The following is a 10,559-nucleotide window of genomic DNA, read 5'->3' on the forward strand; positions in this document are numbered from 1 at the left end:
CTACCATGGAATGTATAACCCACACCCCTTTCTAGGCTGAATTTTTCCAAATTCCCTCTCTGTTTTGGTTTATGAAGCCAAACATATCTTAGAATTAATGGGCCCTGATGACGTGACCACAAATGGAACTTATGAGGATGTTATTAACGTCGCTGCAAATTTAGCTGCAGAGAGGGAACCAGCAGTCAGTCCCTTTCTACACCAGCAATTAGAGTGATGACCTCCTCATGGAGGCCTGAGAAGGAGGAGTCTTGAAAGCTGTGTATGATGGAGACTTAAGACAGTTTTTAATTGGAATGCTTCCTGCCTTTGGTTGCAGAGGGCAGCTTGGGCAAGCCACACGGAGAGTTAGAATGCACGGGCCTGTTCCCATGGCCCCAGTGACGGATCTAATTTTGGAATTCCTATGGCTGAAGTGAAGAGAGGTCCCAATTGACGATTTATGTGCCCTGTTGAGCACAAGACACATGGTATCCAGGCAACTCAAGCTGAACGCGCTACAAGATAAAACCCCTACCCCACCTACTTGGTAAACTCATGCAGGTGGTGGGATATAATACCTGATAAATATGGCTGGTCACCTAGGATATTTTTCTATCATCAACATTTACCATAGAGGTTCTCATGTCTCTGGATTTCACCAAACAAACAATGCATCTCAGACCAGAAGTAGAAGCAAAGTTTTGCCAGGAAATGCTTGCAGAGTTGGCCTAATCAGTGACTTGTACTGAGGCTATCCAAGATCATTGGTCTGGGTGTTTGTGAAGAGGTGTCTTAGGGTTGGGGAGCACGGCAGTCTTGGTTGGAGGAGGACAGGCAGTCTTGGGTTGGGGGGGAGCAGTCTTGGGTTGGGGGAGCACAGGCAGTCTTGGGTTGAGGAGCACGGGCAGTCTTGGGTTGGGGAGCACAGGCAGTCTTGGGTTGGGGGAGCACGGCAGTCTTGGGTTGGGAGCACAGGGCAGTCTTGGGTTGGGGAGCACAGGCAGTCTTGGGTTGGGGAGCACAGGCAGTCTTGGGTTGGGGGAGCACAGACAGTCTTGGGTTGGGGGAGCACAGGCAGTCTTGGGTTGAGGGAGCACGGGCAGTCTTGGGTTGGGGAGCACGGGCAGTCTTGGGTTGAGGAGCACAGGCAGTCTTGGGTTGGGGAGCCTGGGTTCCTCAGAAGCTCTGCCTTTCGATTTGCTGCAATGTCATGTCTATTGTTAGCATTCATTACGTGATGTTCTGCAACACCGAGCCTCTCAGCACAGAGGCAACAGTTCCACTTCAGTTGCTGTTTGATGACCTGAAAAATCCCAGCAATTGGTTTCACGATGGCTCTAAATAAAATGCGAGAAACCCCACAGAATACAAATTGACCCAAACTTAAATTTTCTTTTATATAAGTAACACAAAATCAATAGATAGCTTTTTTGACAAATTAAAGTTATTTTTTAAAAAACCTTATTTTATGCATTATGTATGTGCCCTAAGTGTATGTATGTAGATCACATGCCTGGAAGCCACAGGGCCAGAAGAGGTGTTGGACTTCCTGTAACTGGAGTTACAGATGATTGTGAGCTGGAAACCCAACGCTGGTCTTCTGGAAGAGCAGTAGGGGCTCCAAACCACTGAGCCATGTCTCTAGCCTCCAACTTAGATTCTTATTAAACATTTAAATCAGAGCTCATATTTCCCCAGAATGTTGTAGCTGAATTTGAATGAACTATAGTGAGTGTGCTCTTGGGCACTTGTAACCACATGAACCAACTGGAGCAGGCTGCCCTTACTGGTGGCTGGAGGACCAGACTCCATACCTGTGCGTCTGGGCCTGGCACTATCTCCCGCCACCTGGCCTAGTGTGCACTTTGCCTCGCTTTTTGAACAGTAGAACACGTAACTGACAGGGAAATGTGCAGGTGTCATCAGGGTGGGACCTGGTGAAGCCAGCTCTGACTCAGTATCCCATCATGGTTCTTAGACTGAGCCCCATCCTCTGTGGGATGGGATAAGACTGAACAGAGCTCAGGAGATCAGGTGAGAGACCTGCTCCCTTTGTAGAGCGCTAGTAGACATATTTTTGCTTCTGGGCCACCTGTCTGATTACAGGATGTCCCATGGGAACAGGGGGCACTTTGCAGACCCTGTGGAGTTCGATGGTTCTAATATAGAAAGCCGTTTGACAAGTGTCTGTCACATTAACAAGTGAAAAATGTTTGGGAGTTTCCCATGACGCGTCATCACAAAAAAGAAGAGGACAGCTTAAGTACTCGGGAAATAAAGACTCGAAACAATTATATTGGAAAAATAAAGTTGTTGGAGAAAAGTCAGGCCCGGTGGCACTCACACCTTCAATCAATCGCAGCACTCAGGAGCAGGTACATCTCTGGGAGTTCAAGGCCAGCCTGGTTGACATAGAGAGTTCCCGGACAGCCAGGGCCACATAGTGACACTGTCTCAAAAAAAGATATAAAGACAAAAAATGTTATTGAACAAAGATTTTAAATGATTTATTTTTATTTATATAAAAATTTGAGTGTCTTGCCTGCCCATATGTATGTGCCCTGTGTATGTGCAGGACCGCAGCATCTAGGGAGGCGTTAGGTCCCTGGAACCAGCTGTGGCGTGTTCCACAGGCTGAGCAGTTGGGCTTCTCTGCATGAACAGCAAGCACTTGGAGCCCCCTCTCAGCTACTAGAGAGAGGGTTTTGTCAACACAATTACCTAGCTACATCCTAGCATCCAGTCTATCTTTAGGTGAATTTAACGTTTTATTTAAGATGCTATTTTTTCAGGGCATCTGAGAGGAAACAACTTTATTCTTAGATTCCCACGTATATGTTTTATACACATACATGTCTATTTTCATTATAATCCTGTATTCTGTTTCCTGGCTCCCATGAGATGTGGGACCTTTACACTCTTCTGCTTCTTCTTTGGCCCGTTTACTTCCGTTTTTCCTATCCTGCTCCATCTCTGAGATGAAACACTATGACGCACTTATTAAAGTATTTCTGAGAATCAGTGACATTTACTTGCCTGGGAAAACTTTAAAGATGAAAATATTGATTTGGTTTATTTTTGTTTAGACATCACTCGGCTCTTAAATGACATACGAATTTTCCTTCCTTTAAAATTACAAAACTCTGGCTCCAGTCGAGCGTCAGTTTGGAAGTACACAGTGCGTTTCCATTTTGGAGACAATTCTCAAAGCTGTCACTAGATGGCGAAAACGCTCTATCACAGTTAACAGGGCCCTGGGTGTGGAATTGGGCTCTGCCTCAGGACTGGACCGTCTGCATTCTTCTGGGTGTAGAAAAGAGAAACATGGGAGGGCTGTGTTTTCACCTTTTATATAGGAATTAGCACATGGAGTATTATAGTTCCAACTACTCTCTGTGTGCTTCAGACACTTAAAGGGTGTGTGTGTGTGTGTGTGTGTGTGTGTGTGTGTGTGTGTGTGTGTGTGTATTTTGATATACTTGCATGCAGAAGCCAGAGGTCTATGTTGGGTGCTCTCCTCAATTGTTATCAACTTTATTTTTAACCCTTATTTATTGATTGAACTCAAGTCCTTAGACTTGGTTGCAAGCATTCTTTCCTGCTAAGTCACTTCACCAGACTTGACAGGGACTTCCATTCAACCTGGAGCTTACAGATTCAGTCAGACTGACGAGAGAGCCGGTGGGTCACCAGAGCCCTCCTGTCTCTATCTCCCTAGCGCCGAGATTACAACTGCACTCTGCCATGCTGGACTTTTAATGTGGCTTCTAGGATTAGAACTTGGGTCTTGCTGCTTGTGAGACAAACGCTTCACCAACAAGCTCCTCTCCAGCCCTCTGGAGGGTTTTAATGTGACATGTACATTTGACTCTCCCCCTTTAAGGGGAATTTCAATTTCCTACACACCAGCTTCCCTTCCTTTTCTAACTTGTCCCACTCTGGTCTTCTCGAGCTTACACTAGTAAGTTAATAACGAAGACGGAGAGTATCAGACTATCTGGTGCCCAGGCACAAGTTATCCCACTTACATGAGCATGTGACATCCTTATGTGTGGGATTCTGTGGCGTGAAGATGCTCACATTGCAAGATGGCTGAGGCATAGGTAAGGCAGTGAGTTTGCTGCTCCTGCCAGGAATCTATGGCACTCCCAGGAACACATTCACAGTCAACGGTCATGCATAACACTCACACGAACATATTCACAGTCAACAGCCATGTATTGTACACACATGAACACATTCACAGTCAACAGCCATGTATTGTACACACATGACACATTCATAGTCAACAGCCATGTATTATACACACATGAACACATTCACAGTCAACAGCCATGCATGACACTCACATGAAACACATTCATAGTCAACAGCCATGTATTGTACACACATGAACACATTCACAGTCAACATCCATGTATTGTACACATATGAACACATTCACAGTCAACAGCCATTCGTGGCATTCGCTATACATTGCCTTGGTTGAAAAGTGAGTACAGTTCCTCATCGCTCTGTAATATACCAACATCTCAAGCTACAGTAGATTCCAGTGTATGGCCCTGTTTGTCTGCTTTCCCTGTTCCTATCTGGTCCTTTGCGTAAGCTTGAGTCAATATTTTTCAGGGGTGTGTGTGTGTGTGTGTGTGTGTGTGTGTGTGTGTGTGTGTGTGTGTTGATGTTGACTCCCTACAGAGTATTTGGTGCTGCCTAATGCTGGCAACAGTTTCAGTTGCTACAGTCGAGGCAGAACATGATTGAGATCTCCAGTGCAAGTTTGGGTGCTGTGAAATAGTGCAGGGTACAGGCAGGCAGACACTTGCCTGCTCCAGAATGCTAGCAGGGTCAGACGGAGAAAGCCTGGGGCAAGTTGCACTCTGTAAAAGGAAAGGTCATTTATCTTTGGTCTTGTCCATCCGACTTGATTAAGTTCTAGATATTTTCTAATCAGGGCCTATGCTAGGCACTGAGCCCTGCGGATACGGAGATGTATATTCAATCTGGGATCTGTGAAGGCTCTGGAGTTTACTCTAAATCAGATCGCTACTATGTAATGGATGCTGCAGAAAACACAAGACCACTGGGCCAGAGATGAAGCAGATCAAGCAAGTTGTGGGAGCACGACGCCGGCATCTTTCCTGCCCCTCCCCCAAAGCTTCCACTGGAGCAATATGGAGGGGCATAGGTGGTTACGTATGCAGTAAATTCACACCCTACCCAAGCACCAGTAAGTGTGGGCTCCCCATTGCTCTTACAGGATGCAGAAAACCCATCCCTTTCCAGGGCAGAGACTTCCCCTCATCCACCTAAGGTGTAACCCTTAACTACAGGATGCCAAAGGTACAGCCCAGAGAGTGAGAGTTGGGGTGGGGTGTCTGTTCTTCTCAGAGGTAGAGGATATTAACCGGACTCAGAGGATGAGTAGGGTAGAAAGATATTTCTAGAAGCAAGAAGAGAATGTGGGAAAAGTGTGACAACATAACCCAGAGAGGTATGTGGTAACATCAAAGAGCGAGGGAGCAGACAGAGAGCGATTGTGCTCTCATGCCGCAGAGCGGTCAATGCTATACTGTAAATGGATTTGACCACAATTGAAAATATTTTATTTATATGCGTGTGTGTGTGTCTGTCTGTGTAAATGTATGCTCACATGAGTGCAGTATTCTTCGAGACCAGAAGGTGTCAGGTCCCCCAGAGCTGGAGTTACAGGCGCTCTATGGGTGCTGGCAACCAACTCAGGTCATCCGGAAGAGTAACAAGGGCTCCTAACTGATGCGTCTGCAGCTTTTGCCAGCGTGTGTCAACCACAGGCAGCGGTGGGCTTCATTAGGACACTTCATCCATCCATGGGACATATTTTGATCGTGCTCACGCTATGCCCTCCCCCCACTCCTGCTTTCTTCCTTCCTCTTCCTAACTGGACAGAACGCTCCTCGGTGCTCGAGAATGTTCCACCCTGCCGCCACCCCTACACTCCTTCTGCCTCCTCATCCACAAGGAGGGGGAGGGAAGGATGTAGACCCCATTTAGAGCCAGGGGTTTTATTTGTCAATTTTACTTTAATGACTCAGGAAAAAGTTTAGGACGTTCTTATAGGGACGGAAAGGGAGGCAACCATGTTTTTGAGGAACTGGCATCAAATGCTTGCTGTCACCTGACTGTTTCTCCCTCCACCCTTGTGATGAAGGGAAGAATGGCGGAGGCTGGGGAGTGAGGGTGTGTTCTCTGGTGCCCACTGCCATTTGCATTACTTTACCATGTGCTGTCCACTCAGTTGTCTAAGTTCAAACTGGAAGTAGGGGAGAAGGGGAGAGGGGAGGGGGACGGCTAGGGAGAGCAAGGATTTATTCCTTTTATGAAGTGCCACCCTCTGAGCTCCCATCCCATACTATGAGCCCATCAGATATGAATGCATCACGGGAGAACGTAACCAATGAGGTGAGAATCCTCATGATCCGAACAAACCCCATGAGGAACATACACAAAAAGAACATCTATCAAAGGGCCTGAGAACAGTTGAAAGGAGAGATCATGGTGAACATCCCTGAAGGAAAGTGACCCAGAGTTGACCCCTTATAACGGAAGTGATGTAGAGCATGGCGCACCCTCACAAGTCCAGAGCAGTTGGGCTTCTCATCTGAATCCTTTTCTCAGGAGCGACTGGGGAGGGTTGTGCAGGGCAAAGTAAAACCAACATTGTTTAGGTTCACGGGCAGTGAGGTACCATAAGGACCATGCGCATCAGCCCTTCACCCTGCAGCAGGTTTTCTTTCCTGAAAACATCCAAGGGAGGCTTAGCAAGCAGGGCAAGTGTGGAGGAGGCTAGAGAACTGGCTTTGCTGAGGTCTCCTTGGAGACTCAGGCCTCCAGCCCACTGGCATCATGAGTGATGCCTGCTGGTTTCCTCAGCATGAACACTATCCCAAGGCTACCAGGATTTGTAGGATGGTCATCCTTCTATCCATCCATCCATTTACCAATCTATCCATCTATTTCACCATTCCATCCATTTGTTTATCTGTTCATTTATCTATTCATCTATTTGTCCATTTGTCTCTCTATCCACACCATCTATCTCACCATCTGTCCATCATCCATCCCTCCATCCATACATTTGTCTGTCTGTCCATCCATATATCCATCCATCTCATAATTAATCCATTTGTTCATCTGTCTATCTACCTATCCATCAACATCCATCTAACTCACCATTCATTCATCCATTATCTGTCAATCAATCCATCCATCCATCTGTCCATGCATCCATGCACCCATCCACGCATCCATCCATGCATCCATGCACCCATCCACGCATCCATCCATGCATCCATGCATCCATCCATGCATCCATCTGTCCATGCATCCATTCATCCATCCATCCGTTTGTCCATCCATCATCTATTTATCAATCCATCCATCCATCTGTCCATCCATCCACTGTTTCTATGCTTATCCTGCAGAAATAGTTATATGGGATGGGGCTGTTCTCAGAGACAGAGGCCCAGGATGCCCTCTCAGATGCTGAGGACTGCCACTTGTTTTGAGGATGGCAGACTTCATCCTTTCTGTGCAAGAGTTAGAGGCAGACACAGCGGAAGTCTTTACCTCTGTGTGAAGACTAGCACAGTCTCGAGGTGCCAGACGGGATGGGAAAGGAGGGCTAAAAGGGGTCCATTTTGTCTGACCCATGGCTCTGTGTCACTGTTGTCTGCTTCCTTGGGTGCTCAGAGGCCTCTGTACGGTTCCAGGATAGGAGGAAAACCACTCAGATTCTGTAGCACATTTATCAAAGATGAATTCAGCAATGGAAGGGCCATCCAGTTGGAGCTGGAGGGAGCGTCTCTGTAGCTATTGGAGACTTGGCTGGTAGAGGCTCCTTGCCCCACAGGGCTGCAGGTGGGCTGGTCTTATCACATTGGCCCCAGGTCTGCACTGTTTGCCCAGCTGGGGTTTAATTAGGGAGAGGGTTAGGTTCCCTCTAGAGAGGTCTGGAGATAAGAGGAAGTCTACGATGACTAATTAGAATGAAATCAAATGGGTCCTTATGGCATTATAAGTGAAGAGGTGTGTAGCGCTGATAGCTTAGTAGGGAGGAGGGTGACGGAGAGGGGGTCCAGCTGAAAAGAGAGAAAACATTCCTGATGTGATTAGGGTGCCTGGGGAGTCTGAGCAGGCTATTCAATCTTTTGTAGCAGGGGTGAAAGCGTTGGAAGAAGCCCAGGCTTTGGGCCAGTCTGCCTGCTGGTCACCTCTGCCTCTAACCACCTACTCACCTTCCAGAAAGCCGAATCAGGTCTCAGAGGACTGGGAATTATACCCAAGCAAAGCACATTGGAAAGCTTGGCCCAACTCAGAGGGAGGTGGAGAGGTCCTGAAAGAGCTTCTTTGGATACTTCAGATATTATATAATGCATGCCTTATGGTTATTGACTTCATCCAGACAGGTCTTCTGTAGCCATGCTAGCCTAGAACTCACAACAAAGCTAAGAAGACCTGACATCTGATCCTCCTGTCTCTGCTTCCCAGGTCACAGGTCTACACCACTGCAGATCCATTGTACAGTGCTGAGGAATCAACCTGATGCTTCAGGCACTTTTCTAACCGACTCTGTATCCAGCCTGTTATAGTTAACCCACAAAATTGTACTCAGTGTGGGGGGAAATTCATCCATGTTTCTTCAAAGAACATCTGCCTGATTCTGATAAAACGATGGGATTTTAAAGATAATAGAACTTGATGTCTTTGCCTGTGTGAGTTCATGTGCACCAGCAATAGTGGGAGAAGTGCAGGTTGGAGAGGTGCTGGATCTCTGAACTAGAGATGCAGGTGGTGTGGTCACCACATAGGTGCTGAGAACTGAACCTGGGTCCTCCGTAAGGCAGCAAGCGTTATTAATCACTGAGCATCTCTCTGGCCTCCAGGGGCAGTTTTATAAACTTCAGGGCACCATATCTAGTACTGAACAAAATAGGCCCCCATCCAACATGGCTCCTGGCCCGAGTATGGATGGGGTTCTCTTACCTTCCTGCCCTCTCTCCCGTGTTCTCTATATTTTATGGGTTGTGGTTTTAACATAGACTCTGCCCTGAGCATACACCACATTGCCCTACAGCCAGGGGGTATCTCCCAGACAGACAGAGGAGGTTAAGAAACTGAAACGAAAACGAAAAAATGCAGAATGTAAATGTATGATCTGGCTGGGTTGATTAGAGCAAAATTCCAGGGCACAACAAGCAGGAGGCGAGCTGCAAGAAACCCGCCTGGTTGGATAGAATTTACCATTTCACTTCCTTTATTAATTTTACTGGTTGAGCACACATAGCCTTTTGAGACTCTATGGTCAATCGGTTCAATTAGTGTAATAAGGATTTGTAAACATTTTGTTGCTACCGTGCTTTCTTATTAAACACATCCATGGACCTGGCTCTGGAAAGGCTGAGGAGAGAGCGATTGCACATATTCCCTCGAGTTTCTCGCCTTCCTCTTGGACTTCTGACTAAATGGCCTTATTGCCACGGCTGCATGGTGGACTTATTTATACTTAAGGGAGAGCTGAAGTTCTGGTCACAATGCTTTATCTCCTTACTTTCCGGATAATAAGTAGAATCAGGTCCAAGCACAGCTTCTGGGAGAGTGTCTGCTTCAAGAGAAACCACGGTGACAAAGGGCAGGGAAGCGTATCAGCACAGAGCATGTGGGAGTGGATCCTGAGGGTGTTAGAATGTCACGGTCACCTGGGCCCGTCCCAGTGTGTTTGAGGATGCCTCCTTGACATTTAGATTGGACAGTGATACGTAGTTGATCGGGGGGATGTGTGCAGGTATGTAGTATGGCCTAGGAGAATGGGTTAAAGCGTAAGGGGCTTGGAAAGGCCCAGTGAATTCAGTGTGTGACATCTGAGAACCTATTGCCTACATTTACTGGTTGGCAGGGCCTTTCCTCATGAGGCACCAAGGTGGGATGAGTGTCTTTTTCTTCTGTGTGAGGCTGATGGTGCCACAACAGCCCCATGGATTTCCGTGCCAGTGGAGGAGATGAGAGTCCGGGATTATAAGCCAAGTGGCAGGTCCTCACGCCCAGAGGGAGGACCCTCACACCATTGCCCTCACCAGAGGCTAGAACCCCAGCCTGCAAAGAATGACAGCACCGACTGTAGACCACTGTGCTCCTGGAGAGGGGACAGGTGGACAGCTGCTGGAAGATGTCGTTAAAGTGGTTTACTCATAAAAACCTAGAAAGGTAAGGGAGAGAGCTAGTTAGCTTTAGTCACTGAAATGGAACATCCTGACTTAAAACTAGTTCTCAAGTGCAAGTGGTTAATCCATCTAGAGGAAGGGAGCACTGGTCTGGGGTGGGGGGCATACATCTCTTTTAAGTAGACAGCTTTAGGACACCAGGTTGAAAATGAAGTTTTCTTGGAGTCCTTTGAGTCCTCTAGGCTCTCGCCATCCCACCACCTCCCATGGTTATGTCTCAGGTTCCAGGGCAGACACATTGAGTGGCTGGTAGATAACCAGTCCTCCCCTCCTCTCCTCTCCTCTCCTCTCCTCTCCTCTCCTCTCCTCTCCTCTCCTCTC

The sequence above is a fragment of the Rattus rattus genome, chromosome 4 (assembly GCF_011064425.1).
Source record: "Rattus rattus isolate New Zealand chromosome 4, Rrattus_CSIRO_v1, whole genome shotgun sequence".
Classification (NCBI taxonomy): Eukaryota; Metazoa; Chordata; class Mammalia; order Rodentia; family Muridae; genus Rattus; species Rattus rattus.